Here is a 24,447-nt window from a genome sequence, read left to right as displayed (position 1 = left end):
ACTGATGATCATCTCATAGGTAAATCTAAAAAACATTATGCTGAGTAAAAAAAGCTACACATAAAAGAAGACATATGTACTATGTGATTCCATATATGAAATTTTGGGGGGAAAATCTAATCTACAGAGTGACAAAAAGCAGATCAATGGTTTCCCAGGGTGGATGGAGGGGGAGCATGAGGGAACCTTGCAGGGTAACAGAAATGTTCTATATCTTGATCAGTGAGATGATTACATGGAGATATATATATGTCATACCTCCCTGAATGATACACTTAAAATAGGTACATCTTGTTATTTATGGACATTAAACCTCAATGAAGTTTATTAAAAATTTTCTATTCTTCCTTGCATGGAATGGGGAGAAAGAAATTACTGGAGACTGTTTTTCTCTTCATCCACAGCAGTTTGAATTAGAAATCACCTTCTGCTTTTGTTGACTTTTTCATTAGTACTGCCTTGTACTTTATCAACTCATTTTCTCACCTGGAGGATTTAGGCGGCAGAGATGAAACTCAAATCCTCTGACTCCTAATCCAGTGTTCTTTCATTACACAGTATGCATTATGTTTAACAGATTTAAACCATAACAACTTTATCTTCTAGTAAATTCAACTCAATAAATATTCAATAGGTGCCTCTAGATTTAATTTTCTCTAACCGAAACATAACACTGTCAAATACATATAAACATACAGTTCTTCTAAGGCCCATGGCTTCTGGCCAAACTACCTCTCACTGGCCATAGGCTAGCCTCTCAACCTTCAAGTCACTTCTCCTTTTTGAGAGACTGTAATTCTCGGCTCACGGGATTTCTTCCCCGTTCCCTGCTCTTGTCACTGTTTGCAATGACTTCTTCAGCCAGGCATCACTTCCCCAAACAGCCCTCCATGAGAACATCTTTTTATATTTCCCAAAGCAACACTGACTAACGTCCATTTCTTTCTTCAACCGACTGATATTTGGTGAACGCAGTAAGCTCACCAGGTGATGTTTGATATATGTCAACATTTTTTACACTGTGTGGCAAAGATTTTCTGTTACATGCATGTTGGAAAGTGTAACAAAATAATCATGTTGCTTAGCCATATATCAAAGACCAGGATGGTACATGAGATGGAAGAACACAGCCACTTGTGGCTCTAAAAGAAGTTAGTAAGGCTGGCCCACTGATTTAAGCAGCTATGTGTTTTCTGTTTCTATATTAAAATGTACTGATGTGATTCAAATTATACGAAGTGTGGATATGAATTTTAAAGTTTTAAGTAGGAAAATTCAGTGTCTAGCTTGAAATGAAAATACCACATTAAAAGTGAAAAAAACAACCCCAAACTTTCACCTTTTATTAATAAGCAACCAGGACCAGTCAGAAGTGATTTAAAATAGAATCAATGGCATCAATTTTCATTCCTGTTTCATGTGGCATGAAAAAAACTAAGCTGACAATGATTGACCAAAGGCTGGCCTTTGGAGCAAAGAAATAAAAGCAGTACACAAATGCCAAATATTGATAGTTATTCTAGTTTTCTCTCTACTATAATTAAAATTTCATCATAAAATTCAACTGCAATAAGCAAGATGATACAAGAAATAGGGAAGGGGGTAGAGGCTTTTCATAACTTAGGAGTACTAGCCACTCATTTTAAAGTAAAAGGATATGGGAGGCTGACTGTATCTATTTATCTTATCTCTCTTCCAGACCTCCGCCAAAACAAGGACATCAGAGGAGAGACATGAGCTGTCTTGGAGAGAGTTCAATGAATTTTTGAAAGACGAAAAGCAAATGCAAGAGCAGTAACTGACTTAGGAATGGAGAAGAGCCCCCCCCTCCAGGGGCTGGACACTCAGCAGTGCCAGAGAGCAAGAAGTCGAGGTATGAGGCTGTCAGAGAAGCATTGGTTGAAAGTTTTTATTTTGCATATATATGTCAAACCAGGAGGGTGACCGGGTCCCTCCTGTAGTCAGGTAAACATGCCACCCCGACCCCCAGAGGAAACCAGAGAGTTCTTATCTGGATAAACTGAACTGAGAAAGATGCAGACTCCGAGATCCATAAGGGAAGAGGATTAAAACAGGAGAATTACTGAACATCTAAAGACTTAACGGGGGCACCATATATTATTTTGCTTTCAATCTATCATACACTTTTCATTAAAACATTTTAAAACACACTTAAAAATTAAAACAACAATGAACTGCCTTGCACTAATTACATAACTGCTTCATCATATTCTTTACTGTTCATCTTATTTAAAATTTTCCTTTCCTTTTCGGAGTTAGCAGGCTGATAGCTTGAACTCTTAGTCCATGAACTTCACCAATAATTACACGTGATTATCAGAAGATATATTTTCCTCCTCCTCCCAAAATGTCCCCAGTGACTCTTAAGCTTCTGCTTTAACACATAAACTCCTACACCTTTACCCTAGAGGGTAAAAATTGAAGAATAGGATATTTACATAGTCTACATAGTTCCCAAGCATCTATCTCCCCGCAAATTACTTCTTAATTTAAAAGGTGAAAACAGTGACTTTACAGTAAAGAAACCTACCAGATACCACCTCAGCCAAGTTATCAAATTTAGTATCACCAATAATGGAACAAATTGAGTGTGCCTCGCTGCAATCACTGATAAGAATACAACATAAGGTATGTAGTAGTCCTGCTAAAAACACAAAACCCAAGTTTTACAATGAGGAAACAGACAAGCCAAAATTGATGGGATCTTCAAAAAAAATGACTAGACTGTATGTTTCAAAAACATCAGTGTTATGAAAGACAAAGTAAGGCTTAAAAACTCTTCTAGATTAAATGAGATGAAAAACACTACACTGAATGCAATGCTTGATTCTAAAAATCCTGGATTTTTTTTCAAGCTATAAAGGCATTTGGAGAAACTTGAATATGGACTATCCATTTAATAATTGTATTGTGACCATGTTAAATTTCTTGAGTATTATCATTGTTATGTGGTTATGAAGAATGTCATTGTTCCTAGGAGATAAATGCTGGAGTATTTAAGATTAAATAATCATAAAGTCTGACTTACTCTCAAACAGTTCAACAACATAATTATTATATATGAAAGTGTTATAAGGCAAACGTGGCAAAATGTTAACAATTGGTTAATCCATGCCAAGGGTACAGGGGAATTCATTCTTTCAATTTTTTTATCTTGAAAAGCTTCAAAACCACAAAAAATTATTAAAAACACAAGGTCAGATTTAACCATCTGATTATGATGCTCCCATATTCTGTTGAGAAATACTGGGAAAACTCCCACAAATGAAGACATTCACGAAGACGGATATTGCCTGATATCGCCAGGTCAGCTCAATCCCATTCGATGGGTAGCTTTTCTAAACTTTCATCCCTCTCTTCAAACTATCTCCAACACCCTCACCACCTTCCTATTTCCTGGAAAGCTGAGATTATTGAGAACAAACTCTCACCTTCCTCGCCTTCCCACTACTTATGAGCTTGTCTATATCACCCATCCTGCCCCTTCTTTTGTCCAGAGCTCCTTCCTCCGTGTGTCCTGTAAATTCTCATGCCCTCCCAACTCTTCAAAAAACTTATTCCATCAGTCAGCACCCCTGTATCTCCTCAAACTCCCATCTTTAACTCTCCATTGGCTCTTTCTCCTCTATAAACAAACATATTAAAGTTTCTCCCAAATTAAAAACAAAAAAATTAAAACCCAAATCCCAGATCACCTCTAGCTACATTTTATAATCCTGCTTCCCCTCCAAGCTTCTTGAGAGTAACCTCCACTTGGGCTTTCTACTTTTTCAGCATCCTTCATGCCTCAGTCTTGAACCCCCAGCTGTCAGCTATCCTGTCTCCATCACTACTCCATGGATGCCCTTCTGTACTCGGTAAGCCAATGGAAAGTCTTTTGTCTGGGATCTCTCTGCAGCCTCTGGTGCTATTCCCCACTCCTTCCTGCTTGGAATAACCCTCTCTCAGTGTCAATGGTACCCTTCTCTCTGGGTTTTTCTCTTACTTCTCTGACCATTATTTCTGAGCCTCTTGGGAAGAGTAAGAGTTTCTACAAGGATGATTTTGCCAGGGAATTTCAACAACAGTCTCTTTCACAGGCTCCTGAAATGTCTTTGGTCCTCTGATATTCTCACTCAAAATACAACACCTAGGTGACCTCATCTAAACCAGTAGTAGTAGCAGCAGCAGCAACAAATTTATGCCAGGCACTGCACCAAGCACCCTTTAAGTTATATTAGTTTCTTTGACACAGCAATCCAAGTAGGTGCTATTATTATCCACATGGTACACATGAGGAAACAAAGTTTAGGGAGGTTAAGGAACTTGCCAAAAATCTCTCAGCTAATAAGTAATGAAGTTCTAAACTCTCTCTTTCTGATTCCAGAGCCTGTGCTATGCTACTCCCACAAAATCATTAAGATAAGACAACATGGGCATAATGGCAGAAGCCAGAAACAGAAACTAAATGGGTAATAGGACTTTCTGACTATGAGGTTTGAGTTTATAATGCATTGCACTAAAATTGAAGTTGAAAAGGGTCTCCACGTCCCACATTTATTTGATAACACCATGGGATGGTGTAAGAGCCTCCACAAGTTCAATTTTGTTAGGAAATTTTAGCAATTATTTTTGTACTTTTTGTGTTACTGTTCTAAGGTTTAATTAATATCTAAAATTATTCCATCTGTAGATAACCTTCAAGGTACTGTACCCTTACTCTTTGTGAGTCTAATAACTTGTAGTTTTCCTGTTCTGCCCTTCAGGGGACATTTTTGCAGGGAAAAAAACCCCGAGTTTTATAGAAATGGGATCTGCTTTTTAATGATGGAGTAACTACACAGAGGAAGGATAGAGAGAAATTCTAAACTGCCAAATTGTTTTCTCACCTACCTACAAGTGTACAAAGTTTATAATACATGGTAAACATGGAGTTCATTTCTATGAGCAGTACCTCTGAGACATGATCCAGTAGATTTCTGTCCTACTGTCATTTTAAAGTTACTGACAGATTTATTTCACTCTGGCATGCCATCATAACAGTTGAGTTTTAGGCAGTGGGAGCAATAAAATTCCACAAAGAAATAAAAGGATCTCGATGTCGGGATCATGCAGTTCTTTTCCTTTGTGAAAGCAATTAGAAAGGTAAGGAGATTTAACTGTATACTGGTAGCATTCCAGGAGGGTTTCAAAAGGTCAGGTCAATTTTCAACTGAAAATTGAAAGATACCCGCTCTCTGGAAGGTAAATTAATATTCCTCATTTTACAGATGAGGCCATCAAGACCCAGAGAGGCTAACTAGTAAGAAATGGAAAGGGAGTGGAGAAGGTAGCTGAAGAGGTGATCCAACTCTCCTATTTCAATCAGGTCTGGGACTTTGAACTAGAAGTTCAGAATCACCCAAAAAACTTTTTTAAAACCCACATGCCCATGACCAGACACAGACTGGGAGAAAATATTTGCAAATCACATATCTGATAAAGGACTTATAAGCACATATACAAAGAGTACTTAAAACTAAACAATAAGAACACGAGTCAATTAAAAAGATGGGCAAAAGATCTGAATAGACCCTTCACTGAAGGAGATACACAGATGACATAAAAGCATATGAAAAGAAGCTCAACATCATTTGTCATTAGGGAAATGCAAATTAAGACAAGATACAACTACACATTTATTAGAACAGCTAAAAGCAAAAAATCTGACAATACCAAATTCTGCCAAGGATGCAGAGCAATAATCCATCATACTGGTGGGAATGCAAAATGGTACAGCCACTCTGGAAGACAGTTTGACAGTTTATTACAAAGCTAAACATAAACATACCATACCATCCAGCCACCACCCTCCTTGGTATTTACTCAACTGATTGGAAAGCTTATATCTGCCCAAAAAACACGTACATGAAAGTTTACAGCAACTTCATTCATAATCACCAAAAACTGGTAGCAAGCAAGATATCCTTCAGCAGATGAATGGATAAACAAACTATGATACATCCATACTACAGGATATTATTCAGCAATCAAAAGGAATGAGCTACTAACTCATGCAATGACATGGAAGAACCTTAAATCATACTGCTAAGTAAAAGGATCCAGTTTCAAAAGACTACGTACTGTATGTTTCTGTTCATATAACATTTTAGAAAAGGGAACACTGTAAAGATGAAAACCAGATTGAACTCACCAGGAGTTTGGGTAGGGAAGAGTACTGACTAGGTGAAGCACAGGAGATTTTTTAGGACAGTGAAGCTATTCTGTATGGTAATGTAGTAATGGATACATAACACTATGCATTTGACAAAACCCATAGAATTATATAGCATAAAAAGTAGACCTTAATGTATGCAAACTTAAAAAAAATCAACCAGGAGGTCAAGGGATCCCAGAATGAAATGCAGATTGTGATAAAAGAATCCACTGCTAATGTATGGCATAAATTCACTGAAGTGGGTTGGAGAAAAAGGGTGATGACCTAAGTAACTTTGGAAAGGACTAAAGACAAGAGGAACTGTACATAAGGGCTGCACTCTAGTTGGTAAAGTTGTTTCCCATGGGGGTACAAATTAACAGTTCTGAAACCACATACTGGAATGAAAAATTAGTAAATAGATGGTGGATGCTGAGAGCCAAGTTTCTCTCACTGTTGGAGAGGAAGGTTACAGATGAGAAAGAGGGGAAGGCTAGAATAAGCCATGTCATACTGGATTAGAGTCAGAGATATCATTATGAGCTCATGTTTAGCTTAACAAAGATACAGATGGATATAGAAATAGTTAGAGATATGTGTAATACACAGGTTCATATTTCCTATCTCTGTCTGAGAAGACCCAGATGCAATGACACACCATAGCAAAGAGCACACCCAGTGCTCAGATCTTTCTTTCCAATAACATCCTCTGATAAAAGAAATCGGCCCCCTTGGAGAAATTGCTGATTCTACGGCTGGGACACGGAGTACACAAGATAAACCTAGAGCATCTTGTAAAGCCAGTAAGCAGGGAAGTGCTCAAAAACAAAATGATGATGGCAGTATCTCAAAGGGACACAGGAGCCAACCTGAAAGAGTTCCCAATGACCAAAACTGGAACTATCTGAGCAACAAAATAATTCATGCAGTGTTGAATTACAAGCCAAAGTATAAAATAAAACATCCATTTATATCAGTATGAGCCCATACTGATATAAATAAATAAATAAGGGAGGGAGAATAGACAAATCCTGTGTAGGGAAATTCCTAATAATTTGTGTAGCCATTCTGCCCTCGAGGAGGTAGTGTAACCCCCACTGCCTGGGTGTGAGCTGCACACAGTGACTCCCTTCCAAAACGTACAGTATGGAAAGGGGAAGAAGGGAACACTGCAGTGGAGAAACCTGACAAACACCATCTCAGCCAGGTGATCAAGGTCAACATCAACAGTAATAAGTCATATTCACAGCACGTATCCTCTTCCTTTACCTCTATGGTCTTCTTCCCCAAAAGCCCAGTTAACTGTGAAGAAAACAAACCCAGGCAAACCCAAATTGAGGGACTTTGCACAAAATTCCTGACCAGTACTTCTGAAAACTGTCAAAGTCATCAAAAGAGGAAAATGTGAGGTACTGTCCCCACCAAGAGGTCCCTAGGGAGATAAGAGGACTGAATGTATGTGCTATCCTGGATGCAATCCTGGGACAGAAACAGGACATTAGGGAAAAACTAATGAAATCTGAATAAAGTATGGAGTTTAGTTAATAATAACATCTCATTATTGGCTCACTTCACTAATCATGACAAATATACCATAGAAATGAAAGATGTTAATAATGGGGGAAACTGGGTGCTGGGTATCTGGGAGCTCTCTTGACTACCTTTGTAACTTTTTTGGTAAATCTAAAACTACTCTAAAATAAAAAGTATTAAAAAAAAAAACAAAACACTTGCCACCTAAAGAGATTTGAATTCAGTCAGTCTGGGAACACTGCCACGAATAGAAGCCAACAGGAATACTAAGTAATAAAGGACAACAAGTAATCGACAAAATCTGCCTCTAAAGAATTTCTCTAGTTTACTCTAGCTCCTTATTACTCATGCAACTCAATCATTCATATATTGATAAACATTTACAGAAGGCCTACTATGTGCCAGGAGCTCTGTAAAGTATTATCAACCAAAACCTAATAAGCCACCGTTGTCGAAACAGTGGGTCACAAATTACTAGTGGGTCATGAAATCAATCTAGTGGGTCACAACCAGCATTTTTTCCCTATTGAAATGAAAGGATAAAAAAAAAATCACAATTTCCATAATAAGGTTTTGCTTTGAGAAATTATTTTGAGTATGTGTGTGTTTGTCCTGTATTATGATGTAAAATGCATTTAATTTAGATTAAAGACAAAAGAACTTGAAAGCTACTGCAATAAGGTATGTCCCTGGCCTCAAGGAGCTTAAGTTTAGCAGGAGAAAAGAACCAAGTAAATCTTGAAGAAAAAAAAAAAATTTTAACTATAACATAATGAACTATTTTCTATGATTCATACAAAAAAAAAATGGTACAATGCTAACTAGTTCACACAATCTTAGCCCAAGTAGTATCACTGCATACTTATAATTATTTACTTATAATTTATTCTACCTGTTAAAGACTGAATTATGCCCCCCATCCAAATTCATATTTTGAAGCCTTAACCCTAAATATGACTATATTTGGAAATAGGGCCTTTAGAGAGGTAATTATGGTTAAATGAGGTCCTATGGTGGGACTCAAATCTGATAGATCTGGTATCCTTATAGGAAGAGGAAGAGACACTGGAGATCTCTCTCTCCACACCCACAGAGAAGAGGCCATGTGAAGACAGAGAGAGAAGTCAACCGTCTATGAGCCAAGAAAAGGGGTCTCACCAGACGCTAACCCTGATGGCACCTTGATCTTGGACTTCTAGCCTCCAGAATTATGAGAAAATAAATCTCTGTTGCTTAAGCCACCCAGTCTGTGGTATTTTGTTAGGGCAGCCCTAGCAGACAAATACACTACTATACCCCCAAAGGAATTTAAGGCAGCTAACTAGCTAAGATAGTCAGCCAGGCTATGAAATTTAGAGAACTGGCACTCATTTGCTGTACAAATTTTCTCAATAAATGGCCCAACAAATTTCTGATAATATATTTTTATAGAAATCCTTATAGCCATGATTTTCCAATAACATTATCCAAGCCTCTGAATTGCTTACTAAATCTATTTAGCTGTTATTTTGAGTTGGGATATACATTCATTTCTAATCTCTAGATCAATTCCATAAGCACACAACGATGCTTAAGATAAATTAGTATTTAATCCTTTGGATGCCCTGCAAACCATTGTAACTACTGGCAAACAGAAGGAAAAAAAAATATCTAAAGACTGAAGAAGTAACTTTCAACTTAGATTTCCAGGTTGGATCAATTCACCTGAGGGTTCTCAAATGCAAAGCATATTAATAAAACTTAGTATTAACATTGTTTTATCTGAAGTACACAGTTTTTAAGAAGTTCAATCTATAGTAGTCAGAATAAAAAGTGAAATTGCAAGTGAGAGCCTTCTTTTTGTTTCTTTTACAATTCCAAGAAAAGAGGCTAAGGAGAAAGAGAAAACAGAACAAAAGAAGAGTAGGGGAGAAGTAGCTGATGGGCAGAATGAACAGGAGGGTGGCCAAGCCCTGAAATGTGAGGGAATAAAACCAAAACAGCCAAAATAACAGCACTGATCCCCACTCCCACCCACCTCCAGCATTAACTGTACCACACTGAAAAGAATCTATGAAATTTCCACATTCATATTCTGAGATTGTGCAATGGTTTGATTTACACAAACATAGGCTCTTGCTCCAACAGATGAAAGCTTCTTTAAGTGTTTCTCTTTTGAAATGAGGTTTGATATTTAAAATAATCTCTTTACCGGGAAACACTCTGCTCTGTGGGGAAATCTTAATCATGTTTGCCAAACTTGCTATTATATATCTATCCTAATTATCTCAATTTCTCCAGTCTTGCTAATATGTTTACAGACTCACATATAAGATCCTAAAGAAGGGATTTTGCTAATGCTCCCCAGTTGCCTCAGAGTATCATTCATTTTGATATGAGCATAAACAAATGCCTTGCAGGATTAAGAAAAAAAGATGACTAGGAAATGTAAAGAAATCAAAACACCCAAAATGCATAAGACTGTCCCTTTGAAGTCTCAGCACCTCAAAGAATTCAACTAATGGCTCATATGGCTCTTTATCGTGTTTACTTATTACAATTTTATGCTATAACCAAAGCAGAGTTCCTTTGTGAAGTTAATTATTTAACTATATACAGTTACTGTATAAGCCATTAACTTTTCAAACATTTATACCTCTTTTGAAAACTCTACCTAAAACTAACTGTCACCCTTGTAGGTGTTCCAGAGTATATTAGTATAAAATAATTATATCTTTTAAATTATATATATTTTAAAGTCAGGCCTCTGTAGTCGCCTGATGCAAATGTTCTATCTTAATTGTGGTGGCAGCTCTAAGGATAAACACATTTGTCAAAATTCAAGCATTGAGATTGGCTGCATTTTATCGTTTGGAAATTATAACTCAACAGAGCCCAGAAGAAATACTCTACCAAGTGTTATGAGGGTGTAGAGAGCAAAAAAGGGGAAAAAAGGCTTAATTTTAAAAGAAAGACAGACCACTATTAAGAATTTCAAAGAGAATTTTTTTTTTAAATCACTATTACACACTGACTTTAGGGTACCATTGTAATTTGAGCTGCACTTATTCCACAGTGAAATACATAAAGGAGAATGTTCCCTGAGATCCTGATATCTGACAATAGAAAAAGAAAAGAAGAAAATCTGGATAAACTAGCTCTATTCTGGACAAACAATTATCGGTTTTCTTTGTCCCATTGCTGGGCTGCTGAGGGTGTGGAGAATGTCAAGTAGCTGAAGCAAGTGGATCCTACAAAGCACACAGTATACGATGCACACAGAACTGCAGGGCCATCCATGTGGTATTTTTCCTTACTATAAAAAGACACGCTCGTTTTAGAAGTTGACAAAGAACCAGAAGACATTTTAAATCATCATAATAAAATAATCTCACCACCCAATTACAATTATTAATTTGCCTTCCACTTATTCCTTTCCATTTTTTTATGTCATGGAGATGATCTGGAATAGAAATGGTCTTGATTCTGGTCTCACCCTGAACACAAACATCTCCCCATGACATTCATTTGTAAACATGTGAGCAACTTCCTCTAAACCTTATTTATACAGGTTGCATAATAACCCCTTATGCAGCGATATCACAATTAAAGCAATCATTCTCCAATTATTGAACTTCTATATTGTTATCAACTTTTTAAATTACAAAGAATGCAATAAATGTAAGCTTTCAACATACTTGAAATTACTTCCTGTGGTAAGGAAAGCCTTCCTAAGTTTGACACAAACTCCTAAAGCCATGAAAAAGAAATTGATAAATTCAACCATGTAACAAAATCAAATTTTCTGCATGAGAAAACACACTATGAGCAGAGTTAAAAGACAACAAGCAGGAGCGGGGTGGGGGGGGAGGGAGGGTTCTGTGACTCATGACAAAGGGCTAATTTCCTTAATATAGAGAGAGCTTCTACAGATCAGTAAGGAAAAGACCAACAACTCAATAGAAAAATGAGCAAAACATATGAACAGACACAGTTCATTTAGTGAAGAATACAGAGATAGCTCTTAAATCTATTAAAAGATGCTCCTCATCACAAGAGAAATGTAAATTAAAACTATGCTGAGATTTTTCACTTATCAGATTGGTAAAGATTCCAAGATTTTAACACATACAGTGTTGTCAAGGGTTTGGAGAAAGGCACTGTCATTCCTCGTGTATTGCTGGTGAGAGTATAAATTGGTATATCCCAGCAATTGGACAATATCTATCAAAAGTATAAATGTGTGTACCCTTTGATCTCACAATTCCAGTTTTAAGAATATAGCCTAAAAAAAAAAAAAAAGAATATATCCTGCAACTAGACTAATGTGCTATATGACATACGAACAAGGTTAGGCAATAAAGCAATGTTTACAATAGCAAAAGTCCGATAATACAAGATATAAATTTCCACACATCCATGAATGACCAACATGTGAAAGACAATTCTGATACAACATAGTAAGTGAAGCTGAAGAACCTCATGCTATTACGGGAACACAGAGTTGAGCCACTTAGCTCAACTCAGCAGCAGAATCCAATTTTCTAGAAGAGATTACTCTATAGATTAATGTAGAAAATAAAGACATCAGCTAATACAGTGGGATGAGCATGATAGGTGCTATGGACTGAATGTCTGTGTCCCCACCCCAAGTTCACATGTTGAAGTCCTAATCCCTAATATGATGGTATTTGGAGGTGGGGCTTTGGGGAGAGAATTAGGTTTAGATGAGGTCATGAAGGTAGACCTCCCAATGATGGGCTCTTATAAGAGGATGGTGAGACCAGAGCTCGCTCTCTCTGCATGCACACACTAAGGAAAGGCTATGTGAGGATAAAACCAGGAAGAGGGCCCTCACCAAGAAGCCAACCATTCTGGCACCCTGATCTTAGACTTCCAGTCTCTGGAACTATGAGAAATAACTGTTTGTTGTTTAGGCCACCCAGTCTATAGTAATCTGTAAAAGCAGCCCAAACCAGCTAAGATGGAAACTGGTACCGAGAAGTGGGGTGCTGTTATAACAAATACCTAAAAATATGGAAGGGGCTTTGGAACTGGGTAATGGACAGAGGCTGGAAACGTTCTGAGGTGCATGCTAGAAAAAGCCAACATTGCTGTGAAGAGACTTTTAAAGAAGATTCTGGTGAGAACTCAGAAAGCAAAGAGAAGAGCTGTAGAGAAAGCGTCTAGCTTCTTAGAAAATACATAAGTAATCAATCATGTACGGATGCTGGTAGAAATATAGATGGTAAAAGCCTTTCGGATGAGATCTCAGATGGAGATGAAGAACTCGCTATTGGGCCATGGAGAAAGGCAATCCTTGTTATAAAGTGACAAAGAACTTGGCTGAATTGTGTTCATGTTTCTGTGTTTTGCAGAAGGTAGAATTTGCAAGTGATGAAATTGGATATTTAGCTGAAAAGATCTCTAAGCAAAGTTTTGAAGGAGCTGATTGGTTACTCCTGATGGCTTATAGTAAAACGTGGAAAGAGAAAAAGGAATTGAAGAAAAAATTGTTAAGCAAAAAGGAACCAAGAACTTAAAGATTGGGAAGAGTCTCAGCTTATCCATATTGCAAAAAAAATGAGAAATATGTTTAGAGAGAACACTGTGTCTGACTGACTGTTTGATAAGGAGATTAGTATGGGTGTGAACCATGGACCTGACCTAATCAGCCACCCCAGCAGGAACACTGCCAGTTTGAACTGAAGGGGGAAGAGATGGGACAAAATGAAGGCAGGGTGTCAGACTTCTCAGATCCTACAGGACCTGACCATAGAGTTATTCGGTTGTGATCATACACTATTCTTCAAGACAAGAGAAAGAACGACACTTCAAGAAGATTCAGAGATTATCAGGCTGCCATTCCCACCACAGACCCAGAGTACATGGGCCCAGAGAGGGCAAGGCTGCCCCAACCTAGGTTTCAAAAGGTGGGACCACTGCCTAACAGAGCTGTGTGGGTGAGGCCCACCCAGAGTGGTAGGGACACGACCCCAGCCTGGCACAGCTGCAGAGTCAGGACTATTGCCCCAGTAGGTCCAGAAGATACAACATCCAGCCAAAGAAGATTATTCTCAAACCTTAAGATCTAATGGAGTATGCTTTGCTAGGTTATGGACTTACTTGAGACCCACCATCCCTTCCTTCTTTCTTACTTCTCCCTTTTGGGATGGGAAAGTATATCTTATATCTGTCCCACCATGGTAGTTTGGGGGCACATAACTAGTTGGTTTCATAGGCTCATAGCTGGAAAGGAATTTTGCCTCAGGCTGAATCATACTTCAGGTCTCACCCATAGCTGATCTAGATGATATTTAGATGAGATTCTGGACTTTAGAGTTGATGCTAAAATAGGTTAAGACTTTTGGAGCTGTTGGGATTGAATAAATGTATTTTGCCTGTGAGAAGGATATGAATTTGAGGGGGGTAGGGGCAGAATGCTACGGACTGAATGTCTGTGTCCTCCCAAAATCGTATGTTGAAGGCCTAACCCCCAAATGTGATATTTGGAGGTGGGGTTTTGGGGAGAGAATTAGGTTTCAGTGGGGTCATGAGGGTAGAGTACTTATGATGGGATTATCAAAAAATTATAAGGGGATAATGAGACCACAACTCACACTCTGGGTACAAATACTAAGGAGAGGTTATGTGAGGACATAACCAACAAGAGGGTCCTCATCAAAAACACAACCATGCTGGCACTTTGATCTTGGACCTCCAGCCTCCAGAACTGTGAAAAATAAATGTTTACTGTTTAAGCCACCCAGTCTATGGTAATCTGTTACAACAGCCCACACTAATACATTAGGTAAAGGGAACACCATAAGAAGTGCAGAGATATGTAAATGACATGATATCTACAGGGAACTACCAGCAGCTTGTTATCACTAAAGCCTAAAATACACAAAGACTGGTGAGAGATAATGCTAAAGAGCTATTGAAGGGTCAGCCCAGACTTGTGACCTATAGAACTGTGAGGTAATAAATGTTTTAAGCCACTAGGTTTATGTGAATTTGTTATGGCAGCAATAGAAAACTAATATAGACTTTCGTGCCTGGAAGTGGTATGCTGTTACATCAAATACCTAAAAATATGGAATAGCCCTGGAATTGGGCAGTGGGGGGAAGCTGGAAGAATTTTGAGAGACATGATAGAAAAAGCCTAGATAGCCTTAGACTGTTAGTAAGAATATGGGCATTAATGGTGCTACCAGTGAGGACTTGGAAGGAAATGAGGAACACGTTACTAGAAATAAAGAAAGCAACACCTGAAATTGATCTATAAGTACAACACAATCTATCAAAATCCCAGCTAACTTCTATGTAGAAACTGAGAAGCAGTTCCTAAAATTCATATGGAAATTCCAGGGAACCAGAACTATCAAAACAATCTTGCAAAACAAGATCAAAGTTGGAGGGCTCACCCTTCCCAATTTCAAAACTTACTATAAAGCTACAGTAATCAAGACAATGTGGTACTTGCAGAAGACTAGATACAGATCAACGGAATAGAATTGAAAGTCTAAAAATAAACCCATATGTCTATGGCCAGTTGATTTTTTTACAAGAGTGCCAAGTCAATTCAATGGGGAAAAAAATGAGTTTTTTCAACAAATGGATAAATAAAATATAATATACCCATACAAAGAAATTTTATTTGGCAATTAAAAAAATGAAGTACTGATACATGCTACAGCATGGATGACCTTTGAAAACATTATGCTATCTGAAAAAAAATCAGTCACAAAACCTACATCTTGTATGGCTCCATTTATATGAAATTCCTAGAATAGGCAAGTATAGAGAGACAGAAAGCAGATTAGTAATTGCCTAGGGCCGGGGGATGGAAGGATTGAAGGTGATGACTAAGGGGTATGAGGTTTCTTTTTTAGGTATTGAAATGTTTTAGAATTGATTATGGTGATAGATGCACAACCCTATGAAAATACTGAAAGTCGAAAAATGTACACCTTAAATGAGTGAATTGTATGGCATATAAATTATATCTAAGTTGTTTTTTAAAAAAAGAAAGAAAAAGAAAACCACATTAAGACACATCATAATCAAATTGCTGGAAATCAGTGACAAAAATTTTTCAAAAGCAGCTAGAGGAGGAGGAAAGGACATAAAGAAAGTGAAAAGACAAACCACAAATTTGGAGATAGGCTTATTATCTCAGAATTATAAATAAATGAGACAAACAATCCAAAAGAAAACTGGGCAAGACATTAAATGTTAAGAAAACTGGGCAAAGCATTTCACTGAGAAATAAAACAGAATGGTCAAGAAACAAATGAAAAGATGGTTGACTTCATCAGTAATCTGATAACGTAATTTAAAATATCAGATGCTGGGAATTCCCTGGTGGTCCAGTGATTAGGACTCAGTGCTTTCACTGCCACGGCCCAGGTTCAATTCCTGGTCAGGGAATTAAGGTCCCACAAGCTGTGCAGCGCCAATAAATAAATAGAAATCAAATCAAATCAAATGTCAGATACCATTTCACATCCCCAAATTTAAAAGTCTAACAAGAATGTTTACACTTGTGTTGGGTTTATCAAATAGCATAACCACTTTACCAACAATTTGTAATATTCAATGATACAAAGGGGTACATACTAAATGTCCCAGAAATTCCATTCCGAGGTATGAATCCTAGAAAAACTTGTGTATATGTATGCCAGGATACACATACAAGAATGTTCATAGCAAACCCATTTAGAAGAGCAAAAGGTCCAAATGTCCATCAACAGGAAAATGAATAAATTTTGGCATATGACATTCTTTATGCCAATAAAAATAGATGAAATTATAGTTTTGCTCAAAAAAGAAGCCTCAGGATAATTTATATTGTATAATTCCAATTATAAAGTTCAACAATATACAAAAGTATTCATAAATATGCACAAATATTAAGTAAATCTATGAAGAAAGTAAAACACTCAGAGAGAAATGGGGAGGGAAGGATTTAGGGAGGGACACAGGGAACTCAAGTTAAAAGTACTAAATACATAGGGTTTCAGAGTAGTCAAAACAGAAAATAGTTTATAATTTTTGTATCTAGTCAATATCCCATTTAAAAAAACAATCTCTACAAAGAAAATAAAATCTCATAGAAGAGGGAGAAGTAGAGACAGCTAACCTTGAATAGTCTGTAAAACACCTGGGAAGGAAGAGGAAAGAGAATATAGTAGTTAAAAAGGGACCCGGGTCAAGAGAATGTTTGGCTTTATTCTTTTCCAGAATAGGAAATGGTTCAGCAAACATGGGCTAAGGGGTGAAAACCATAGAGATTTAGAGATTAGTAGGTTAACGGTGGTAGGAGGAGGAGGAAGAGGAATGGTGGAAACTAACAATTCACTGAGAGCTTGTACTAGAGACTGTTCCAAGCCCCTTAGCCTGCCTTAGCTCATGGTGTGCTCACAGCACTATAAGGTAAGCACTATTTCTAATCCCATTTTTCAAATGGAAAAATTGAAGCACAAAGAGGTTAAGCAATATGCCCATGGTCACACATTTAGAAAGTACAAAACCGTATCCCAACCTGGCATACTTTGGCTCCAGAGCCAGGATTTTTATCCTCTGTATGTTCAGCCTTTGATTATGAAGGAGAGGGTATAACTGAGGGAGCAAAGTCCTGGAGGAGAGAAGACGGGTCTTAACTAAGAGAGATACATCTGAGGCTGGAGAAGAGAACAATAAACAGCAGGGGTGGGGAAGGATGAATGGGAAGGAAGCAGTTCACAATTTATAGCCTCTTTTTTTTTTTTTTTTTTTTTAAATGAGGTAGGATGTCAGGTTGTTTGCTGAGAGTAAGTGGGGTACAGTTGTGCTGAACTAAAAATATTTATGTATCTGGTAAGAGCTGAGCAGAATTAAGACCATCTAAAGGAAGAAGAGATTCACATCCCCTTGATATACTATTCCACAATATAAACCCATTGTGTGAAATGCTAGGTACCTCCTGCGCTAATTATTAGTTAGTTCTTCTCTTTCTTTCTCTTGACCTTGACTAGTTGAACTCAAGTACAGTAAACGTGCCCATAATGCAATCCCACTGGAAGGTATTTGATACCAGCAACCAGAGCTCAGTCAGCTTTCCTGCCCAGACCCTTCTCAAGGAAATTTTCTTTTGTATGTTGTTCTCCTGTCCTCTGCCTGAGGAGAGAAAAACATCTCTACACCCTTTTAAGGTTAGCCTTTCTTCTATGTTTCTGTCTCCATAATTAGATTATAAGCTTACTCTAGGGAATAAATTCATGCCTTACAAAGAATAAGCACATAATATTTAAATACATCTCTGTCCTGGTCATCTCAATAATTGAGACTCTACACATATCTCTGAAATAAATTACAACATAGAAAAGTAATTTTTTTCCTTATGTGCTTCCAAAGATGTATTTAGGCACATATTTAAAACTCTAAAAATCTATTTGCACAGTTTTCTTTTAAGCATCAAGCTCTTATCTTTCCAAAGTATCAGTCAGTCCAATCCCTGCCCAAATTATCACAAATTCCAAATTAGTGATTTTTCCTATAATTTATGAAAAACCCCAATTTAAGGAACTGTATCTGTTACTCTTTTTTTTATACAAATATCTTCAGGCAAAATCCACTAACATTTAGAAATTAAATGAGAAAAATAAAATATTAAATCAGTTTTAAAATTAGTATGTAATATTTAACAACTCTATTATAATCAGCTGTAGACTTTATCATAATCAGATAATGTATAGGACATTGCCTCAATTAGTTACTTTATTTCCCCAAGTTTCTCTATATGCCATGCAATTAAATTACAAAATAAATATGTTTCAAAAAATAACGAAACCACTCAATACAGGAAACCGCAATAAAAGTATAGGACACAGGGAAACCAGTAACTGCAACGAGTGTGTGTTTAAAGAAAAAAAAATCTGTTCAGGCGTATATTCAGATGCCAGATAACTTCTACTAGTACTTCCATCACACAAATTCTACTTTATTGCTATCAATGCTTTAGGTAAACAACACACACACTCAAACGATAGCTAAGGATAATCATACACCTCTATTTTTGTCACAAACACTATCTTACCTGATGCCCTTTAAACCAATGTGTTTCAAATGTTTTTGACCACGACCAACAGTAAAGAAAAATTTTCATGTTGCAACCTAATATAAACATATAATCATGGAATAAAAGTGTTACATAATATTTACCTTAACTAGCTTTGATGCACTCTAAGATTTTTTAAATTCTTTTTTTTTTTTTAATGCTGGTTCCATTTTACCAAATTAAAACTCAAGATTTTGGAAAAATACTGTTCCAATTTCTTTATTTTACTCACATATCATTTTTAATAGCATGATCTTAGGTTACTATTCAGAAACTGAATATGATTTGCCCTAGGACACTCTCACAGACAGCGTATCTCTCTGCATCCATACAATTCTGCATAGGATGGAAAAGAGTGGACCACAAACAAGGGGAGAGTAAAGAAAAGGCAGACAGAACCATCCTGCTGATCATCAACCAGGGTCCTCCAAAATTACGTGAGATAGTGTGGTGTAGAGGTTAGAACACTGAACTGAGGATCGAGGCCCAATTCTACCACGCTGGGCAAGACACTTTGGAGAGCTTTAATTTTCTCATCTGTAATGAATAACATGGGGCAGGGGCACAGTCTTGTGCCCACGACTCTATTCCCAGAGTCTAGAACAGTGCTTGGCCAGGCAGTAGGTGCTCAATAGATATTGTTAAATGAATGGATGGATGAGTAAGTATCTTGTTCATATGGCTGTAAGCAGGATGTCATCCAAATATGGGATTTTGTTTCTAAATTCAGTCTGAAATAAGTGGAGAAACAGTATGCTGGCAGCTTCACATTACTCTGTGATTGATTAAGTGCTTTCCTCTTTTTTTCCAAGAAAAAAAGGTGGGGGTGGGTTGGGGGGGACAGGACTTTCTTTCTGTATTTTTCCTTCTCCACCAGCTACTCCTCATGAATGTAAACAGTATGTGTAACCCTCTCTCTACATCCAGTATATGTGTAACATTGGCGCCCTTTTAAACCACAAATGTAAAAATTGAGCTACCCACCTTCACGCATGTAAGCCATTTAACTCTCTCTTGGTGTCAAAAATTGAGATGATTGAAGAGGGTCACAGAAAGAAATTATAAGTCACAGTACTCATTTTTTCAACTTAACATCCATCTGGTAAATATTTCTATAAAGGAGGATGAAATTATTTATTTTAATTGATGCTCAATCAGATTGGATTATCCTTATTATCGATAACCTCACATTGCCCAAACAAATCAGTCATTTATTTCATTAGTCATTAATTCTTGAGTTCTTTTAAGTACAGTATCATGCCAGCTTCTATGAGGAATACAAAAGATGCCAGTCCTTGCAATCTTAACATGATTTATCATGAAACTGTCCACTAACTACATAAAGTATTATCGATTAAGTATAATCTATATACTAGAGTCCTTAAGAGATTTGGACAAAAAGAAATGTTTACCTTCATAAAGAAACTTATCACCTAAAAGTCCTGACTTCAGGGACAGCCAAAAATGGCAAATGATTAGCCATTTTCTTCATCCTCTAGTACCCATGTCAGGCCAGTTATTGGAACTTAGATATGATCTCAGAATCTTTCTCAACACATCACTCTAGCCACAATCAAGTATGATGAAACTTATTTTTCATCTCTGGGCTCAAGCCTCGTAAGGGTTGGAGAAAAGTCTTCGCTTACATTATCTAACACATGAACCCCGTCCAAGTACACACCCAAAAGAACACCATCAACTCCTAAATCCATCAAAGAAGAGGTATTCATTTCTCTACATGGTCTAACAAAATGATACTAGTTTACTTTAGGTCTTAAATTACTTATGTCAAATGGTGATTGTATCTATAAATCCAATAAAATAAGATACTTTATCATAAAGGCTCATTCCATAACAAATCACATGAATGAAATTATAAAAACTAATGTGTTCATTGTAACAAACAATACAAAAGCACCTAAAATAGAAATTCCAAGTTTACTGGCCCTTCTAATAGTCCATTCCCCAGAGGTGGCCACAATTAAGTTTGGTGTATATCCTTCAAACTTCTTTTATATTTACAAAAGGAAAAATAAAATGTGTGTGTGTGTGTATTCATGTGTGAGCTATACTAGTTTACCAAAATATTTCTGGCAAATTTAAAATTTGTAAATGAAATACAGTATTTAAATAATAGATGACTGATAATGCAAATTTTAAAGCCATTTAATTTTATTGTAATGCCATTTTATTTTATATCTAACACAGCTTAGTGTCAAAATGAAACACGGGAAAAATGCATTAACCCAGTGCTTTTTCAACATGAAAGATGTTCCAAATACATGTTTCATATTTCATAATGAAAGATTCCACCCAAATCTTGTTAAAGCTCAAAAAAATGGAACTTTCAATTGAAAAACATCCTGAACAGATGGTGGTACCACATAGATTGAAAAAGAAATATCTAATTTGTGTTTATATGAGAAACGTGAAATATGAGAACTGTGCACCGAGAGGCACATCCATAGATATTCATGAAAACACTTGCCCTAAAGCACAGGTTGTTCAGCAGAGAAGGAAGCTTGCTGAGCGCTTAGTTTAACACTTTCATTTTATATATAAGGAAGCAGACTCAAAGGTCACAAAGCCAAGAACAGAGGCAGCACCAGAACCGCAACCCACGGTCTCTTGCTGTGCTTGCTGTGCTTGCTGTACAAAACCGTGCTGCCTCGGCATTCTTTAACGTGAGGAATTGTATTATATAGATGAGGGTTTTCTTAAAATATATATATGGTTTAAACACAATTGCCTTTGTTTCCAAATCTCACTTCTTAGCATCCTGGATGCCTCTATCTCAGGACCCCTAGCCACCCCCAAGCCTGCAATTCTTTCTCCTCTGCTCCAAGCTGGATTCTCCACTCTCTTCCATTAGCAACCCTCCTGTTGGTTCATCTCCCCTCTGCCCAGAACCCTGCCCTACATTCATCCTTAGCAAAGTCTTGAGGCTCAAAAATGGGAAATGTGGCTGTGCTCATCTCCAGATTGGGAGCCACAACTGTCAGAGAGATAAATCATAAGTCAAGGTGGCTTTAGGAAAGCCAAAGGTACATTTCTATTATTAATGATAATCAGGCCTGGGAGAGAGAATCTGATCCCCACAAACAATTACACAGCCAACGTCCTGTCTCGAGTACGATATTCACAGGGAGATTTACTTTCCAAATACAGGGCAGCCCTATAATTCGGGATAAAATTTAACCTTTGAAAGCTCACATAATAGTGGTGCTCTTACTTCTGAAAACATACACCCTTTTTCATAACGATATCATATCAGAAGCTCAACATAGAAAACAGATAAAAATTCAACAGATGAGTTGAAGGAGCAACAAGGTAAAAGACTATTTGCTTTACTTTTCCCTCATCTCTTCTCCCAATCCACACCCACCTTTGAGCACTCCTGAGGAATCTACAGTTCCAGAGAACAAGTTTGAGAACCACTACTTTATATATTTTGACACATTCACCTTTATTAAGCAATGTCAACACCTATATAAGACAGGGTAAATGACGTGTGTGAAAACACTGTAAATTGATAATAATGGAAAGTGTTCTATTTATCTGGTGGCTAAAAACTTCATGCTCTTATTTTCCCCAAACATGAATGAACTATTTATAAATACCTTCTTCTGTATTGGATGATACGTATATTAAAAGCCATTTTTTTCTGATCACAAATGCACCCCACATGTATCCCTGGCCAAGGACTATTTCATCCATGGCAGGAGGAGGGCATGCCCCAGCACCAGTTGCTCAGGCATGCTGCCCAGAGAACCATACCCTTCCGTGCCTCAGGTGCCACCTCCCAACACACCCCCAAAATTCCAAACCTTCAAACTGCTGAAGACACTATATTCCCTTTGATCCTCCTCCAAAAAAACCCCACAAAAATTAGTCTTATCAGCTCATGCTTTTAGCCCCTCTCCCCAAAAGCCCAGGCTAGGTAATTGTGCTCCTGGGGTAAGGGGTTGTTAGGGGTGGGCAGTTGCCAAATACCATCCTATCCCATCCCCCCACACACCACTCCCCTCCATCTCTCTTACCTCTAGATGCTTCTTCTCTCTTCCTCAGCTCAAAGTCCTCAGGTTCGTGGACTCACACAAATTGATGCTTGAGGAACCTATTATTATTGCAGTTGTACCTTCAGCCAGATGTTGATCCAAGTTGAGGCCGAGCCAATACTTGATTATCTCTGATAAGAGTGACTCCAAGTTCACACACCTCTACTGAAGCTAAAATTGGTGTAGTTGCCAAAATAGTACTCAAAAGTACTAGACTTTCTCCAAAGAGAAATGACCTCCAATTTGGGCGAGATGATCATAACTAAATAAATCAAAATCATAAACATCTGACATGTGGTTGACAAATATAAGTAAAGGCTGGTGGTGATATCTGGGAGTCTAGGAAAGGAGACTTGAAGAAGAGCATTTCATCCGGCGAGGCGTCTCTACCACGTGCAATCATGTGCAAGGGGGAGGCTGGCCGGCCAGCCTGCCAGCAAGGAAGTCCTTGTTCATGAACAGGTGAAGGGCATATCATAGGCTTCCATGGCTTTGTGAATCAGTCAACTCTTTTGTTCTCTTTTCTCAGCAAGTAGCCCTCCAGCCTTTAACTGGTTTCTCCTGCCATGAGGAAAATGCCTAAACCTGGCTGATAAAACGTAAATGGGTCTGCTAGGCACTTTCATCTTTCAGATATAACTTAATAATCAGAAAATGGGATGTGTTAGATTCTTATGAGTTAACTTAGTGCGACCCAAACCCACAGGTCTTGCTAAGGTGCATCCAACACCTGGGCAAGACTCAAGAGCCTTTGTGTCTAATAATGAAGGTCCCAATCAAAGTCATCTCCCGATACCTCCCCTCCAGTTCCCTTTCCCAGAGATCCTGTGACTTCCTCATCTCTAACCCCTGTTCCCAATAATAGAGAAGAATCACTTATACTTTGATAAAACTGTTCACACCCCTAGCCCTAATTCTAACCCTAACTTTCCCAGATATTTTTGATATATTTAGCAAATGTATTCAACAAATTGATACTGCCTATCATAGCCACTCAAGAAATCTTCTCTCATGTCTTGTGAATTTCCGGGAGCCCGTCAGAGGAAGCTTTGTCTTGCCACTAATATTCTTCCATCCTGAAGGCTTCCCAGCAAGTAAATGTGCTTTAGTCTTTTGGGATACCTGGGGTGGTTCTGGGGCATCAGCCTCGAGGTCTCGGTTATTTGCACCTTTACTCTTTCATCTCTCTATCCCTAATGCCACCCACTGTTCCTGCATCCCCAGGTGATGGGGATTTGAAAGGCCATTCTCACCCTGCAGCAAGGACACGTCCCTTCTCCCCCTCCAGGAAGCTTTCACAAACTCTTTGAGAGCCCTCTGATCTCTTCTTTTCAGGAGACCGAGCCACACCTATTTAGCATTTATATTAATTGCACCCTAGGCTAAGTGCTGACTTTCTACCTTCCAGTATCACCTATAGCATCCAACACTATCCTGGGCACATACATTTTTAATTGCTTGATTGAGAAGGTCAAAAATGATGAATTGAAAGATATGAAATTGGGGGCCATCTGCACCTGAAAGTAGAAAGGTCATCTATGAAGATTAAGTACACTTCTTCATGAGAAAAAAATGAACCA

The 24,447-nt window shown here is 37.7% G+C and overlaps 1 protein-coding gene across 1 annotated transcript in view; it reads right to left on the bottom strand.

Moving 5' to 3' along the window:
• The window catches only part of PLAGL1 (PLAG1 like zinc finger 1), a 94,893-nt gene extending 71,892 nt beyond the window's left edge, over window positions 1–23,001 (bottom strand). Inside the window, exon 1 of the mRNA XM_061207314.1 lies at window positions 22,850–23,001. The gene's annotated coding sequence lies outside the window, so the exon portion shown is untranslated. The remainder of the gene's footprint in view (window positions 1–22,849) is intronic.
• Window positions 23,002–24,447: the final 1,446 nt, after the last annotated feature.

Source organism: Eubalaena glacialis, chromosome 12 (genome assembly GCF_028564815.1).
Source record: "Eubalaena glacialis isolate mEubGla1 chromosome 12, mEubGla1.1.hap2.+ XY, whole genome shotgun sequence".
NCBI lineage: Eukaryota > Metazoa > Chordata > Mammalia > Artiodactyla > Balaenidae > Eubalaena > Eubalaena glacialis.
This window is presented reverse-complemented; position numbering and strand designations above follow the sequence as displayed.